This window comes from Prionailurus bengalensis, chromosome E2, assembly GCF_016509475.1.
Source record: "Prionailurus bengalensis isolate Pbe53 chromosome E2, Fcat_Pben_1.1_paternal_pri, whole genome shotgun sequence".
NCBI classification, from domain to species: domain Eukaryota; kingdom Metazoa; phylum Chordata; class Mammalia; order Carnivora; family Felidae; genus Prionailurus; species Prionailurus bengalensis.
In genome coordinates this window covers 25395900-25414477 of record NC_057352.1, presented here as the reverse complement: position 1 = coordinate 25414477, position 18578 = coordinate 25395900, and the positions used below count along the sequence as shown (strand labels likewise).

General features: G+C 37.2%; 1 non-coding gene across 1 annotated transcript; it reads right to left on the bottom strand.

The window, feature by feature from the left end:
* Nucleotides 1–7450: 7450 nt before the first annotated feature.
* On the bottom strand, nucleotides 7451–7598 carry LOC122495351. The gene has a single exon (XR_006300417.1). It is a non-coding gene; the product is annotated as a small nucleolar RNA SNORA57 (small nucleolar RNA).
* Nucleotides 7599–18578: the final 10980 nt, after the last annotated feature.

The following is an 18578-nucleotide window of genomic DNA, read 5'->3' as shown; positions in this document are numbered from 1 at the left end:
TACCGCCAGACCAACACTAAACCATCCTGCACACCTAGAAAACTGATCTGAGGATTAACACAACAATCTGCATAACCTGAACCACAGAATTCAGCAGGTATGCGATGTGGAGAGGTGAACTTGGGGAGAGAGAAGCTACAGAGGGCAGGGAGGTGCTTTTGTGTGTGGAGAGAGGATGGAAACGGAAAAGCACCCCTCCCCAAAAACAGCTGGAGAGAAAGTGGAAAATTGGAAACAGTCGCAGGGACTGAACTAAAAAGGGAGAAGGGAGAAAGGAGAAAGGAGAAGGTTTAAAATGCATCAAGACTGTAAACAGGGAGCACAGTCTGCAACTCTGAAGCTTGATACCTGGTGGTGCTCTGGTGGGAAGGGCGAATCCCCAGGAGCAGAGTGCAGTCCGGGAGGTTCTTGGGCCACACAGGGTGAAGTGGTTCCACTGTTGGAAGGACATTTGGTACAGGCTGTGAGGCACCCTAGGCCCAGCAGACCTGAGAAGGGCCACATTCACTGGTGCTGGAACAAGGTCATTATGGGTGAAGCCTGGTGTCAGATATGTGTTGTGATTTTCCATAATCCCCGAAATGCTGCTGCTGCACTATCTTGCGAGCTTTTTCTGCGTGGGGTGGGACCCAGCTGCAGTCTCTGGGCATTGGCAGCAGCATGGTACTGCGAACTTTCCTGGGTGCAACCAGCATTCGTCCATTGCTCAGTGAGACCCTCCACAGAGGGGCAGAACGGGTCAAAGCTGCAGTCCCTCAGAAGTAAGGGGCTGGGGAAAATAGCCGCATCTGAGACAAAACGCAGGAAAGAGGTACTACTTGGGGCTTGGTCATGGACAGTGTAAAATCGGGGACTGGACGAAAGTTGAAGACAAAGGACAGGTGTGCAGTTGCTGATCAGGGAGAACAGAGTTCAATACTAGAGACTGGGTAGCTGGGTGACACCATTTTCACTGCTTTTATGCATGCACATATGTGCCTACAAGCACCACAACAATCCATCCCAGTAGGCTAGCAGCGCCATCTAGTAGAGAAGGGAGCTGCTACACTAAGCCCTGCCCAACTAGGCCAACCTCGATCTTCAGGAACACAAGTCTCTCCGCCTGCTTAGTTTATGGACTATAAAGCGCTTCATAGTCTGACTTCTAGGGGAAAATGAAGTAATTTCAGTTGTACTTCAGTCTGTTAGGAGGTCCATCTATTCAATTTTCTTTCCTCTTTTTACTTTTTACTTTTTAAATCTCTTTTTCATTTCTTTTCTTTTTCATGAATACAGAAAGAGAAAAAATTCTTTTCATTTTCAATTTTTATTACACATATTTTTCTTTAATTTTTTTACGATACTTTCTACTTTTGTGTAAATTTTTTCAAATTCTATTTTAATTCCATTGTTTTATTTCACTCTACTTCAGTGTATTTATTTTTTCAAATTTTCAAACGATTTCCTTTTTTGTCTTTTTTCTTTTTCATTTCTTTTTCTTGAATACAGAAAGAGAAAAAAATAATTTTAAATTTTATTAAAAATATTTTTATTTAATTTTTTTTCTAATATATTTTTTACTTCTGTGTAAAATTTTTTCAATTCTAGTTTGATTCCATCATTTCATTTTAGTCTACTTCAAGTGTATTCGTTTTTTCAAAATTTCAAATGATTTCCTTTTTTTTTTCTTCATTCCCCTTTTTTTCTCTAATCTATCAAGCCACTTTCAACACACAGACCAAAACACACCTAGGATCAATCATCATTTATTCGATTTTTTGTGTGTCTGTTTAATTTTTTAATTTTAATATTTTTTTAATTTTAATTTTAAAAATTTATTCTACCTCATTTTCTCCCTTAAGAATGATGAAAGGAAGGAATTCACCCCCCCAAAAAAAGCAGGAAGAAACGACAGCCAGGGACTTAACCAACACAGATACAAGCAAGATGTCTGAACCAGAATTTAGAATCACAATAATAAGAATACTAGCTGGAGACGAAAATAGATTAGAATCCCTGTCTACAGAGATAAAAGAAGTAAAAACTAATCAGAATGATATTTAAAAATGCTATAACTGAGCTGCAATCATGAATGGATGCTGTGGCGGCAAGGACGGATGAGGCAGAACAGAGAATCAGTGATATAGAGGACAAACTTATAGAGAATAACAAAGCAGAAAAAAAGAGCGAGATTAAGGCAAAAGAGAACGATTTAAGAATCAGAAAAATCAGTGAGTCATTAAAAAGGAACATCAGAATCACAGGGGTCCCAGAGGAGGAAGAGAGAGAAATAGGGGTAGAAGGGTTATGTGAGCATATCCATAGCAGAATACATTCCTAACCTGGGGAAAGAGACATCAAAATCCAGGAAGCACAGAGGACCCCCATTAGATTCAACAAAAACCGACCATCAACAAGGCTTATCATAGTCAAATTCACAAAATACTCAGGCAAGGAGAGAATCATGAAAGCAGCAAGGGAAAACACGTCCCTAATCTACAAGGGAAGACAGATCAGGTTTGCAGCAGACCTATCCACAGAAACCTGGCAGGCCAGAAAGGAATGGCAGGATGTATCCAGTGTGCTGAATCAGAAAAATGTGCAGCCAAGAATTCTTTATCCAGTAAGGCTGTCATTCAAAATAGAAGGAGAGATAAAAAGTTTCCCAGACAAACAAAAATTAAAGGAGTTTGTGACCACTAAACCTGCCCCGCAAGAAATTTTAAGGGGGACTCTCTGACTGAAGAAAAGATGAAAAAAAAAAAAAGACCAAAAGCAACAAAGACTAGAAAAGACCAGAGAACACCACCAGAAACTCCAACTATACAAACATCATAGTGACAATAAATTCATACCTTTCAGTATTCACTCTAAACGTCAATGGACTGAATGCTCCAATAAAAAGACATAGGGTAACAGAATGGGTAAGAAAACAAGATACATCTCTATGCTATCTACAGGAGACCCCCTTTAGACCTAAAGACACCTTCAGTTTGAAAATAAGGGCATGGAGAACCATCTATCATGCCAATGGTCAATAAAAGAAAGCCAGAGTAGCCATACTTAAATCAGACAATCTAAACTTCAAAAGAAAGACTGTGTCAAGAGATGCAGAAGGGCATTATATCATAATCAAGGGGTCTATCAACCAAGAAGACCTAACAATTGTAAACATTTATGCAATAAATGTGGAAGCACCAAATATATAAATCACAAACATAAAGATTCTCATCAATAGTAATACCATAATAGTAGGAGACTTCAACACCCCACTCACAGCAATGGACAGATCATCTAAACAGAAAATCAACAAGGGAACAATGGCTTTTGATGACACAGTGGACCAGATGAACTTACCAGATATATTCAGAACATTTCATCCTAAAGCAGCAGAATATACATTCTTCTCGAGTGCACATGGAACGTTCTCCAGGATAGACCATATACTGGGACACAAATCAGCCCTAAGTAAGTACAAAGAGATCGAGATCATACTGTGCATATTTTCAGACCACAATGCTATGAAACTTGAAATCAACCACAAGAAAAAATTTGGAAAGGTAACAAATACTTGGAGACTGAAGAACATCCTACTAAAGAATGAATGGGCTAACCAAGAAGTTGAAGAGGAAATTAAAAATTATATGGAAGCCAATGAAAATGATAACACCACAAGCCAAAACCTCTGGGATGCAGCAAAGGTGGTCATAAGAGGAAAGTATATAGCAATCCAGGCCTTCCTAAAGAAGAAAGAAAAATCTCAGACACACAACTTAACCTTACGCCTTAAGGAGTTGGAAAAACAACAGCAAATAAAACCAAAAACCAGCAGAAGACAGGAAATAATAAAGATTAGAGCAGAAATTGATGCTATTGAAACAAACAAACAAACAAAAAACCAGTAGAACAGATCAATGAAACCAGAAGCTGGTTCTTTGAAAGAATTAACAAAATTGATAAACCTCTCGCCAGTTTGATCAAAAAGAGAAAGGAAAGGGCCCAAATAAATAAAATCAAGAATGAAAGAGGAGAGATCACAACCAACACTGCAGAAATAAAAACAATAATACGAGAATATTATGAGTAATTATATGCCAATAAAATGGGCAATCTGGAAGAATTGGACAAATTCCTAGAAACATATACATACCAAAACTGAAACAGGAAGAAATAGAAAATTTGAACAGACCCATTACTTGTTAAGAAAGAGAATTAGTAATCAAAAGTCTCCCCAAAAAAACAAGAGTCCAGGACCAGATGACTTTCCAGGGGAATTCTACCAAACATTTAAAGAAGAGTTAACACCTATTCTATTGAAGCTGGTCCAAAAAGTAGAAATGGAAGGAAAACTTCCAAACTCTTTCTATGAAGCCAGCATTACCTTGATCCCAAAGCCAGAAAGAGACCCCACTAAAAAGGAGAACTATAGATCAATCTCCCTGATGAACATGGATGCAAAAATCCTCAACAAGATATTAGCCAACTGGATCCAACAATACATTAAAAAAATTATTCACCACGACCAAGTGGGATTTATACCTGGGACACAGGGCTGGTTCAATATCCGCAAAACAATTAATGTGATTCATCACATCAATAAAAGAAAGGACAAGAACCATATGATCCTCTCAATAGATACAGAGAAAGCATTTGACAAAATACAGCATCCTTTCTTGATAAAAACCCTCAGAAACGTAGGGATAGAAGGAACATACCTCAAGATCATAAAAGCCATATACGAAAGACCCAATGCTAATATCATCCTCAATGGGGAAAAACCGAGAGCTTTCCCCGTAAGGTCAGGAACAAGACAGGGATGTCCACTCTCACCACTGTTATTCAACATAGTATTGGAAGTCTTAGCCTCTGCAATGAGACAACACAAAGAAATAAAAGGCATCCACATTGGCCAGAAGGAGGTCAAACTTTCACTCTTGGCAGATGACATGATACTCTATATGGAAAACCAAAGATTCCACCAGAAAACTGCAAGAATTGATTCATGAATTCAGCAAAGTTGCAGGATATAAAATCAATGCACAGAAATTGGTTTCATTCCTATACACCAACAATGAAGCGACAGAAAGAGAAATCAAGGAATTGAAGTCATTTACAGTTGCACCAAAACCCATAAAATACCTAGGAATAAATCTAACCAAAGAGGTGAAAAATATATACACTGAAAACTATAGGAAGCTTATGAAAGCAATTGAAGAAGACACACACACACAAAAAAAAATGGAAAAAGATTCCATGCTCCTGCATAGGAAGAACAAATATTGTTAAAATGTCAATACTACCCAAAGCAATCTACATATTCAATGCAATCCCTAACAAAATAACACCAGCATTCTTCACAGAGCTAGAACAAATCATCCTAAAATTTGTATGGAACCAGAAAAGACCCCAAATAGCCAAAGTGATCTTGAAAATGAAAACCAAAGCAGGAGGCATCACGATCCCAGACTTCAAGCTATACTACAAAGCTGTAATCATCAAGACAGTATGGTACTGGCACAAGAACAGACTCTCAGATCAGTGGAACAGAATAGAGAACCCACAAATGGACCCACAAATATATGGCCAATTAATCATCTTTGACAAAGCAGGAAAGAATATCCAATGGAATAAAGACAGTCTCTTCAGCAAATGGTGCTGGGAAAACTGGACAGCGACATGCAGAAGAATGAACCTGGACCACTTTCTTACACCATACACAAAAATAAACTCAAAATGCATGAAAGACCTAAATGGAAGACAGGAAGCCATCATAATCCTTGAGGAGAAAGCAGGCAGAAACCTCTTTGATCTTGGCCACAGCAACGTCTTACTCAACACGTCTCCGGAGGCAAGGGAAACAAAGGCAAAAATGAACTACTGGGACCTCATCAAAATAAAAAGCTTCTGCACAGCGAAGGAAACAATCAGCAAAACTAAAAGGCAACCGATGGAATAGGAGAAGATATTTGCAAGCGACATATCAGTGAAAGCCAAAATCTATAAAGAACTTATCAAACTCAACACCCCAAATACAAATAATCCAGTGAAGAAATGGGCCAAAGACATGAATAGACACTTCTCCAAAGAAGACATCCAGATGGCCAACCGACACATGAAAAAATGCTCCACATCACTTATCAGGGAAATCCAAACCAACACCACAATGAGATACCACCTCACACCTGTCAGAATGGCTAACATGAACAACTCAGGCAACAACAGATGTTGGTGAGGATGTGGAGAAAGAGGATCTCTTTTGCATTGTTGGTGGGAATGCAAGCTGGTGCAGCCACTCTGGGTAACAGTATGGAGTTTCCTCAAAAAACTAAAAATAGAACTACCCTACGACCCAGCAATTGCACTACTAGGTATTTATCCAAGGGACACAAGTGTGCTGTTTTGAAGGGACACATGCACCCCAATGTTTGTAGTAGCACTACCAACAATAGCCAAAGTATGGAAAGAGCCCAAATATCCATTGATGGATGAACAGATAAAGAAGATGGTACATATATATATATACACACACACACACACACACACACACACACACACACACACAATGGAATATTACTCGGCAGTCAAAAAGAATGAAATCTTGCCATTTGCAACTATGTGGATGAAACTGGAGGGTATTATGCTAAGTGAAATTAGTCAGAGAAAGCCAAATATCATATGAATTCACTCATATGAGGACTTTAAGAGACAAAACAGATGAACATAAGGGAACGGAAACAAAACGAATATAAAATCAGGGAGGGAGACAAAACATAAGAAACTCATAAATATGGAGAACAACCAGAGGGTTACTGGAGGGGGTGTGGGAAGGGATGGGCTAAATGGGTAAGGGGCATTAAGGGATCTACTCTGAAATCATTTTTGCACTATATGTAATTTGGATGTAAAATTAAAAAAATAAAATTAAGAAATGTCAAAACAAAAGTTTATTTTATCTGATATTAGTATAGATCTCCTTGCTCTCCTTTGGTTTTCACTTGCATGGACTATCTTTTGCCATCTTTTCACTTTGAATCTATGTATGTCCTTAGAGTTGAGGTGAGTCTTTTTAAGTAGCATATTGTTGGGTCTTGTTTCTTTTTAATTCATTTAGCCATTCCATGGCTTTTGATTGTAGAAATCAATCCATCAACCTTTATTTATTTATTTTCAATCTATCAACATTTAGAGTATTTATTGATAGCTAAGGACTTGCTATTCCATCTTCTTATTTTCTGTTTTGTGGTTCCATTTTCTTCTTCATTGGTGACTTCCTTTGTAAGTTGATGTTTTTCATAGTATGTTTTGATTTCCTTTCCTTTATCGTTTGTGTATCTCTTATAGATTTTTGTTTTGTGGTTACCATGAAGTTTATATAACACATCTTAGAGATCTAATAGTCTATTTTCTGTGAATATTTGGTTATATACAAATAGTCTATCCTTTTGCACCCCCCCCTTTTTTTTTTCTATTGCAGTGCTCCTGCACTTGAAGATATAACCCTTAGGCTGGAAGCCCCAGGCAACAAAGACACGACAGCGAGGAGGCTAGAGGCTTTTCCCTCTGACTCTGTACATTAGGGAGACTGGGACTACATACCAAACCCCAAATAGAAAAGGAGGGTGCACAGGCCCTGCCCAGGACCCCTGCAAGGTCATGTAGCTCCACAACCTAAATATGCACCTACTCTGCCTCTGTCCCTCAAAAGCTCCCCTTTTACATTTCTGATGTCACTATTTACATTTTGCTTATTGTGTATTCATTAAATTATTTAAGCTATAACTATTTTTAATACCTTTGTTTTTAAATCTTTATTCTAGAGTTAATTAGCACATATTACAGTATTAAAGCATTTTGAATCTGTCTTTATGTTTACTTTTACCCCAGTGTATTGTATATTTTCGTATGTTTTCATGTTAATAATTAGTGTCCTTTTGTTTCAGCTTGAAAAACTTTTCTCAACATTGCTGGCAAGGCAGGTTTAGTAGTGATCAATTCTCTCTGATTTTATTAGGGAAAGTCTTTTTGCCTTCAACTCTGAAGGACAACTTTGCTGGGTAAAGAATTCTTGACTGGCGGTTACTTTCTTTCAGCAGTATGAATATATCATTCTATTTCCCCTGTCTGTAAGGTCTCTGCTAAGACATCCACTTTACAGGGACAATTATTTTTTTCTCCTGCTGCTGTAAAAATTCTCTGGTGATGGTGGTGGTGGTGGTTTGTTTGTTTGTTTGTTTGTTTGTTTCTTTGTTTTTAGACAGTTTTATTACTCTGTGTCTTGGAGAAGAACATTTTGGATTGACATTTTGAGGTGACCTATTTGCTTCATGAACTTGGATGACCAAATCTTTCCCTGTTTTGGGGATGTTCTCAGCCATTATTTCTTGAAATAAGTTTTCTACTCCTTTCACCTTCTCTTCTGGGACTCCAATAATGCACACAGTATTTATTTTGATGGTGTGTCGTAACTTCCAAGGCTTTCTTCATTCTTATTCATTAGTTTTTCTTCTTCTGTTTGTATAATTTCAATTGATCTGTCTTCTACATCACTGATTCTCTCTTCTGCTTTTTCAGGTATGCTCTTGAAACTCTTCAATTTTTCATTCCAGTCATTGTATTCTTCAGCCACAAAATTCCTATTTGGTTCTGTTTTTATATTTTTATCTATTGAATTTGTATTTTGTTCTTGTTTTTCTGCATTTTTTTACATCTGCATTTTCTTGTAGCTCTCTGAGCATCTGTAGAACAATTATTATGCATCCTTTATTGAATCTGTTAGATCTTATCAATAATTTCAGTAAAATTCAGGATATAAAATTAATAGACCAAAATCATTAGCATTTCAATACACTAACAAAACTTTTTTTAAGTTTTTACTTAAATTCCAGTTAGTTAACATACAGTGTAATATTAGTTTCAAGTGTATAATATAGTAATTCAACACTTCCATACAACACCTGGTGCTCATCACAGCAAGTGCACTCCTTAATCCCTATCCCCTATTTCCCCTGACCCCCAACCCACCTCCCCTCTGATGACCATCAGTTTGTTCTCTATAGTTGAGTCTGTTTCTTGCTTTGCCTCCCTATCTCTTTTTTCCCCCTTTGTTCATTTGTTTCTTAAATTACACATATGAGTGAAATCCCATGGTTTTGCCTTTCTCTGACTTATTTTACTTGGCATAATACTCTCTAGCTCCATCCATGTCATTGCAAATGCCAAGATTTTATTCTTTTTTATAGCTGAGTAATATTCCTGTGTGTGTGTGACACACACATGTCTTCTCTATCCATTCATTAGTTGATGGACACTTAGGCTCTTTCCATAATTTGGCTATTGTAAATAATGCTGCTATAAACCTTGGGTACACGTATCCCTTTAAATTAGTATTTTTGTATTCTTCGGGTAAATACATAGTAGTGCAATTGCTGGATCATAGGGTATTTCTATTGTTAACTTTTTGAGAAACCTCCATACTGTTTTCCACAGTGGCTGCACCAGTTTGCATTCCCACCAATGGTGCAAGAGGGTTCCTCTCTCTCCACATCCTTGCCAGCACCTGTTGTTTCTTGTATTGTTACTTTTAGCCATTCTGACAGGTGTGAGATGTTATCTCATTGTAGTTTTGATTTCTGTTTCCCTGATGATGAGTGATGTTAAGCATCTTTTCATGTGTCTGTTGGTTGCCTGTATGTCTTTGGAAAAATGTATATTCATGTCTCCTGCCCATTTTTTAATTGGATTATTCGTTTTGGGGGTGTTGAGTTGTATAAGTTCTTTATATATTTTGGATACTAACATTTTATCCGGTATATTATTTGCAAATATCTTTTCCCATTCAGTAGGTTGCCTTTTCATTTTGGTGATTGTTTACTTCGTTATGCAGAAGATTATTATTTTGATGTAGTCCCAATAGTTTATTTTTGCTTTTGTTTCTCTTGCCTCAAGAGACATATCTAGAAAGAAGTTGCTATGGCTGATGTCAAAGCATCCTGTGTTCTCCTCTGTAATTTTTATGGTTTCACGTCTCACATTTAGAGCTTTAATTCATTTTGAATTTACTTTTGTGTATGATGTAAGAAAGCGGTTCAGTTTCATTCTTTTGCATGATGCTGTCCAGTTTTCCCAACACCATTGGTTGAAGAGACTGTCTTTTCCCATTGTATACTCTTTTCTGCTTTGTTGAAGATTAATTGACCATACAGTTGTGGGTAATGAATTTTCTGAAAAAGAAATAAGTAAAACAATCCCATTTACAATAGCATAAGCCCTAAGGACATGGAGATCCTTTTGGCTATTTGGTGTCTTTTGATTGGAGAATTTAATCTATTTACATTTAAAGTGATTATTGATTGATATCGGCTCCCGGCTGGCTTAGTTGGAAAAGCATGTGACTCTTCATCTCAGGGTCTTGAGTTTGAGCCTGATGCTGGGTGTAGAAATTTCTTTAAAAAAAAAAAAAACTTTAATTAGTGAAGGTAAGGACTCACCATTGCCATTTTGTTAATTGTTTTCTGGTTGTTTTGTGAGTTCATTGTTACTTTTTCTTATCCTGCTCTCTTCTGTGTTTGATGTCTTTGTATCAGTATGTTTTGACTTCTTTGTTATGTTCTTTTGTGTAATTGCTGCAGGTTTTTCCCTTGAGGTTACCATGAGGCTTACAGAAAGCAACTTAAAATTATAACACCTATTTTAAGCTGATAACAACTTCAATCGAATTTCTAAACTTAACACTTTTACTTTTCTCTCTTTCTCAGTTATTGCTGTTACAATTTACATATTTTTATATTATGTAACTAGTAACAGATTATTATACAGTTATTTTTACTATATTCATTTTTTCAAACTTTTAAACTAGAATTATAAGTGAACTATACACCACCATCACCAAATTTCAGAATTGAACTTTGACTATATATTTACCATCACCAATTAGTTTTATACTAATTTTTAATGTTTTTATGATGTTAATTAGCATCCATTTATTTCCACTGAAAGAACTGTCTTTACTGTTTCTTGTAAGGCAGATCTATTGGTAATGAACTCCCTCAGCTTTTGTTAGTTCATGGAAGTTTTTATCCCTCTTTTCTTTTTGAAGGACAGTTTTGCTGGGTATTGTATTCTTGATTGATCATTATTTTCTTTTATTTTGAATATGTCATCCCATTCTCTCCTGGTCTGTTCATCAGGGAAATTGGTCTATAGTTCTCCTTTTTAGTGGGGTCTCTGGTTTTGGAATCAAGGTAATGCTGGCTTCATAGAAAGAGTTTGAACATTTTCCTTCTATTTCTATTTTTTGGAACAGCTTCAAGAGAATAGGTGTTAACTCTTCCTTAAATGTTTGGTAGAATTCCCCTGGAAAGCCATCTGGCCCTGGACTCTTGTTTTTTGGGAGATTTTTGATTACTAATTCGATTTCCTTACTGGTTATGGGTCTGTTCAAATTTTCTATTTCCTCCTATTTCAGTTTTGGTACTTTATATGTGTCTAGGAATTTGTCCATTTCTTCCAGATTGCCCAATTTCTTGGCATATAATTGCTCATAATATTCTCTTACTGTTTGTATTTCTGTGGTGTTGGTTGTGATCTCTCCTCTTTCATTCTTGATTTTATTTATTTGGGTCCTTTCCTTTTTCTTTTTGATTGATCTGGGTAGGGGGTTATCAATTTTGTTTTCTTCTTTTTAATATTTTTTAATGTTTGTTTATTTTTGAGAGACAGAGACAGGGCATGAGTGGGGGAGGAGCAGAGAGAGAGGGAAACACAGAATCTGAAGCAGTCTCCAGACTCTGAGCTGTAAGTGCAGAGCCCAATGCAGGGCCTGAACTCACTGACTGTAAGATCATGACCTGAGCTGAAGTTGGATGCTTAACCAACTGAGCCACCCAGGTGCCCCAATTTTGCTAAGTCTTTTAAAGAACCAGCTGCTGGGTTAATTGGTCAGTTATGTTTGATTTCAATATCATTGATTTCTGCTCTAACCTTTATTATTTCCCTTCTTCTGCTGGGTTTGGGCTTTACTTGCTGTTCTTTTTCCAGCTCTTTTAGGTGTAAGGTTATATTGTGTATCTGAGACCTCTCTTCCTTCTTTAGGAAGGACTGGGTTGCTATATATTTCCCTCTTATGCCACTTTTGCTGCATCCCAGAGGTTTTGGCTTTAAGAGAAAATATCTTGGCTGAGGCAAGTGTTTGTTATTGATTCTCATTTCAGACAATAGCAGAGGCCCTTTGAGTTGCTGGGTGTACATATTAATAATTTGGTCTTTTTCTTTTTATCAGATGGAAAAGAAGACTGAAAATTTATATCCCTCCTGGTGAGATGAATGCTGTGTTTTTTTTTTTTTTTAAGATTTAAAATTTTTTTTTCAACGTTTATTTATTTTTGGGACAGAGAGAGACAGAGCATGAACGGGGAAGGGGCAGAGAGAGAGGGAGACACAGAATCGGAAACAGGCTCCAGGCTCTGAGCCATCAGCCCAGAGCCCGATGCGGGGCTCGAACTCACGGACCGCGAGATCGTGACCTGGCTGAAGTCGGACGCTTAACCGACTGCGCCACCCAGGCGCCCCATGAATGCTGTTTTAATACTTAGCTGCAATTTCACAACAGCTTCAATTTTATCTTAGTGTGATATGAAAAACACCTGGAGTCAAACAGACTTGAGTTTATATTCTGGTTCTGCTACTGACTAGCCATGTCACTGGGTACGTTACTTCATCTTCATAGGCCTCAGTTTCCTCATCTGTAACCTCATTATAGATTAAATGGATAATGTTTATAGTGTTTTCCAGTAGTAGTTGTTTAGTAAACTGCTGTCATGATGGATTGATGCTCTACTGTATAACTGAGAATATACTCTCTGGGAAGCTGCATGTCAAGCCTGGAAGTAGTGTTGCCAGAGGCTTACCTGAAGTCAGTCTGGACTGGCACAATTATTTTCTTATAGGTAATTCCTCAAGAAATAGTGAGGTGACTTAACTATTAGACAAAAAAAATTAGCACAAATAATTGCTGTATTATTTGCTAATTAGTACCAATATAATGCCATATTATATTAGTCTGGGAGCAAAAGAAAATGTTGGGAATACAAAAAGACCGGTTTTGATCATTTGAGAAGGATTTTGATGTAGGAATTTATTCCTGAAAGTTAGGAATGAATGAAGTCATTAATTTATTCATGAAATATGTATTGAGCATCTTCTAAGTGCTAGGGACTCTGATAGGCTCTGGAAATACAGTGGTTCTGTATGAAGACAAGGGTCCTATCTTTGTAGAGCTTACATTGGGGTGGAAGTAAGGATATGTAATGAAAAGTAGACAATTTTAAAAATAAGATAATCGCATAATGAATACTTAAGGTTTGTTGGTAAGAGAAGGCTTCTCAGGGATGGTGACATTTCAGCTGAGTGCTGAATGACAAGGAGTGATGCTGCTTATGCTTGGGGTTCATTGACCTTGTGTCAGTGGATTTATGATTTTCATCAAATTTGGAAATTTGGGGCCATTGTTTTTTTCTCTTCCTGTAGAGACTCTTATTATACATATGTTAGGCCACTTGAAGTCCCATGGCTCATTATTGCTCTGTTCTTTCCCTTTCTCTCCTCATCCTTCTTCTTTTTAGTTGTTTTTCTCTTTTTCTTTTTGGATAGTTTCTATTGCTATGTCTTCAAGTTCACTAGTCTTTTCTTCTGCAGTACTTAACCTGCCCTTAATCCCATCCAGTGTATTTTTCATCTCAGATGTTGTAGTTTTCCTCTCTACAGTTTCATTTTGAGGCTTTTAAAATATTTCCTGTCTCTATTTAATATATTTTACTTTTTCTCTAGCTCTCTAAAAACTGGAGCGATTGTAGGGTTCACCTATTTCTTCCCCATCTCTTATGCATCACTGTCCTATGTTGCTTGATGTCCAATGTCTTGAGAACTATTATTTCTTTTTCGTTGTTGTTATTTCATATATTTTGTCCATATTTCTAGTTGTTTCAGATAAGAGGGTAAATCTAGTTCTTTTAAAAATTTTTGTTTTCAAAGTTTATTCATGGTGTGTGTGTGTGTGTGTGTGTGTGTGTGTGTGTGTGTGTGTTTGAGAGAGAAAGAGAGAGAGAGAGAGATGAGCAGAGAGAGAATCCTAAGCAGGCTCCATGCTGTCAGATAGAGCTCGACTTGGGGCTCAATCTCATGACCTGAGCTGAAATTAAGAGTCAGACACTCAACCGACTGAGCCCCCCAGGTGCCCCAATCCAGTCCTTATTTTATCCTAAAAGTAGAAGTTCTCTGCCTCCATTATTTAGCTCATATTTATTCTCAGGTTTTAAAGTATGCAAAAAGGCTCATATTGGTTTTAACCAGTTGCTGTCAATAGAAAACACTTTAGATTCTAATTGTACATGCTTTCCTGTTGTGTGATAAAGCACATGCCCTCTCTTTGGTTTTGAAACTAATCCTCATTCAGAGTCTAATTATTAACAACATAACTATCAAAAACTTCTGATATTTTTGTCTTTTTTTTTTTTTTAATTAGAATCACTTCTTACCAGTAAAGAAGTCTGCTTCAGAGTCATTTTGTTTTTTATGATGCAATTGTGCTGTCACATTCCTGGGCTAAGCTGATTGTTAGATGCAGTTATCAAACATTTTTATGGCATTATACGTGGCCCAAGAAGTTTAGAAATTTTATTTTAGTTTTGTGTAGGTTGAGGTGGATTTATTTATTTTTATTCTGGTTAAAATCTACAAAACAAAAGTTACCATTTTAACTATTTTTCTTAAGTTTATTTATTTATTTTTAGGAGACAGAGACAGTGTGAGCAGGGGAGAGACAGAGAGAGAGGGAGAGTGAGAATCCCAAGCAGGCTCTGCATGGTCAGTGCAGAGCCCAATGTGGGGCTTGAACTCAGGAAACCAAGAGATCATGCCCTGAGCCAGAACCAAGAGTTGGACACTTAACCAACTGAGCCACCTAGGTCCCCCATTTTAATTATTTTTAAGTGTACAAGGCAGTGACATAAGTTACATTCACAGTATTGTGTGGTAATTTTTTGAAAATGTTTATCTTTGAGAGAGAGAGAGAGAGCAAGTGGGGGAGGGGCAGAGAGGGGAGAGGGGGGAGAGAGAGAGAGAGAGAGAGAGAGAGAGAGAGAGAGAGAGAGAGAATCTGAAGCAGACTTCAGGCTCTGAGCTGTCAACACAGAGCCCTACATGGGGCTTGAACTCATGAACCATGAGATTATGACCTGAGCTAAAGTTGGATGCTTAACCGACTGAGCCACCCAGACATCCCCACTGTGTAGTAATCACCACTATTTCCAGAATTTTTTTTATCATCCCAAATAGACTGTCCATTAAATAATAATTTCCCATGCCGTCCTCCCCCCAGCTCCTAGTTCCTAGTAACCTCTATTCTACTTTGTGTCTACATGAATTTGCATAGTTTGAGTATATCATATAAGTGAACTCATATAATGTTTGTCCTTTATTATCTGGCTTATTTCACTTAGCATAACGCTTTCAAATTTCATCCACATTGTAGCATGTATCAGAATTTCATTGCTTCTTAAGGTTGAGTAATATGCCATTGTATGTATATAATGCATTTTGTTTATTCATTCATCTGTTGATGGACACTTGGGTTGTTTCCACCTTTTGGCTATTATGAATATACTGCTATGAACATGGGTGTATGTATCTGTCTGAGTCCCTGCTTTCAATTCTTTTGCATACATACCTAGGAGTGGAATAGCTCGATCATATGGTAAGTTTATGTTTAACTTTTTGAGAAGTCACCAAACTATTTTACATGGTGGCTGCACCATTTTATATTCCCACCAGCAATGCACAAAAGTTTCAGTTTCTCCACAGTCTCACCAATATTTGTTATTTTCTGGTGTGTGTGTGTGTGTGTGTGTGTGTGTGTGTGTGCTTTACTCTCTTTTTTTTTTCTTTTTTAATACCCATCCTAATGAGTATGAAATGGTATCCTATAGTTTTGATTTACATTTCCCTAATGACTAGTGTGATTTTGAGCATTTTTTCGTGTGCTCACTGGCTGTTTATGTATCTTCTTTGAAGAAATGTCTATTCAAACCCTTTGCCCATTTTTGAATTGGGTTGTTTGTTTTGGGGTCGAGTTATGTTTTAATGCCCAAATCTATCTGCTCTCCAAAAGATCTCTTGGATTTTTTTTTCCCTTCTAAATATCTGTGTCTTTGTAGTGAAGTTCTTTTTTTTTTCTATTTTATTTTTTATTTTTAAAAATTTACATCCAAATTAGTTAGCATATAGTGCAACAATGATTTCAGGAGTAGATTCCTTAATGCCCCTTACCCATTTAGCCCATCCCCCCTCCCACAACCCCTTCTCCTGGATTTTTAATATTTCTTTTGATATTTTACATCTGGCATTTCTAGGAAATATTCCACAGGAAAATGTTTTGTGTTTCTATGATAAATGTGTGACATAGGTGAAAGATGTTTCTTTGTAATAGATGAAACAGATAGTGATTCCAAGTTGCTTCCCATGTATGTGGGCTATTTTCAGAGAGTGCTCCTGCTATTTCTACATGGCAAACTTCCAGAAAAGGATAGTTGAATGGACTAATGGACATCATTTGGGGGTGAGTCTCTTCAACAGTGATAGACTTTAACTTTCACTTTTCTTTGGTTTGGAAAATTTTCTCTCTCAATGAAATATAAAACATAAAACAAACAAAAACACCTTCACTCTCTGGTATATGGTTTCTAATTAGACCTGCAAATGAAAATTTCATTTTGTAAATTTCACATGTCATCATTAAGTGAATCTGCTTTAGCTCCACTGGCAGCAGCTTGGACCCAATTTTTTTCTGTGTGCCTCTTTTGGGTTGAGAGATACATATATTTGGTGCTAGAGATAAAATGGATAACTGTAACTTCAGCCCTTCATCAAGTTCAGAGTTAAAAGTTTAAAGTGTGATTTTGAAGTTATAAAAATATAAAACACATAAAAATGTCACTCATGTTTGTAACAAAAGAATCAGTGGAACACATCTGAGAACAATTATTTGTTTTTATGGTAATGCCAACATGTGAATGTGATTAAAAAGAACAATAGCAAAAACAACAGAAAAGAGCTACCATTTATGGAGTACTCACTATGTCCCAGGCACTATGGCACATACTTTTCCATGTATGCTTGTGTTTAATAATTATAAATCAGGAAAATGAAGCTCAAAGAGTTAGTTAAGAAAGTTGCTCAGGGTCATATACTTGGTAAATGGCAGAGTCTGAACACAAAGCTAGGCTAGTATGACCCCAGTCCCATAACAGAAGTACCACAGCTTGTAGGGTGGAGGACAAACAAGGAAATGCATTTCAAATAATATTATTGCAACTGGCCAGGAAAGTGACATGGACATCATCTGGAAAATAAGGGATTTAAGTAGATAGAAAGAACTTTTTTAAAAAACTGTTTTGGGAATATTACATAAAAGTGCAGAAAGCCAAGTGCTCATTTAACCTTCCTGACTGACACAGGTGTCCTCTCCAAGTGTGTTGCAGGGTTTCTTTTCAGATGCAAATTTTGGATGAAAATATTTTGTTCATATTTTGACTGGCTTTCATCTTGATTACTATGGTCTACTCATTGGCCTTACCATCTTTTCCTGAAAAAATGCCTCCTCAAATTCTCCTTCCCTAAGAGTTCTTACCATGCCCTCATCTCTCAATTCTATGCCTTGATTGTTTCCTAAAACCTGTCTTTAATAAATGCTGCTTGTTCAGTTGAGGTCTGAAAGTCTCCAGTGAATCTACCTTTGCCTACATCATAGTTCTTGGTTCTTGACAAATATACTTTTGTGCCTTTTGTCTTATACTTCATTTGTATCTTTTTCAATTTATAGGATTTTATGGCCCTTTTCTGCAGGTTGAAGCCTAAAGATTGTCTCTAGAATCCCTCTCTTACCGGACCAATTTTCAACTTTCTAGGATGGAAAATCCAGTTATTTTGAACTGATCAGAAATCTACTCTTGGATTAGTCAGTCATGACTAGTGGGTGGTCACCAGAAACACATGGTACAGACATGACTCCTGGGAGTCTACTAATGTAGACTGTGTTAGGGGCATTCCTGGAAGAGGCAGAATGTTTACTAACCAGGCACTCACCTGAATGAGTGTAGCGCCTGCTACACTCTGTAGACCAAGGCATTGGAGAAAATGATGACATCCTTGTAAACAAGATGGAGAAACATGAGCTGAATCTTGGGGAGTTGAGTGAAATTATAGGCAATTGAACAACCAGATCTAAAGAGGATGAAGTGGTATTTGCCTGGAGGAATGTCATTAATGATGATCTCAGGGCTCTGCTCAACCTGTCCTGATTTTAGCATTTCTCTCAATGAGTCAGATGAGCTATCCTTACAGTCCAAGTGCTTACATGAACAAAGGTCATGGTCCTGGCTTCCTTGGTGCTATTAGGCTGCATTAAGAAAGTTATAATCATATGTCATTTTTGGCCACACTCAACTCCTCTTCCTGAATATAGCATTCCCCAGTCTTGATGGGATGGCATTCCGGGGGGCCCCTGTCAGAGCTCCCTTGGAAACGAGTGATGCAAAGACGGGTAAATA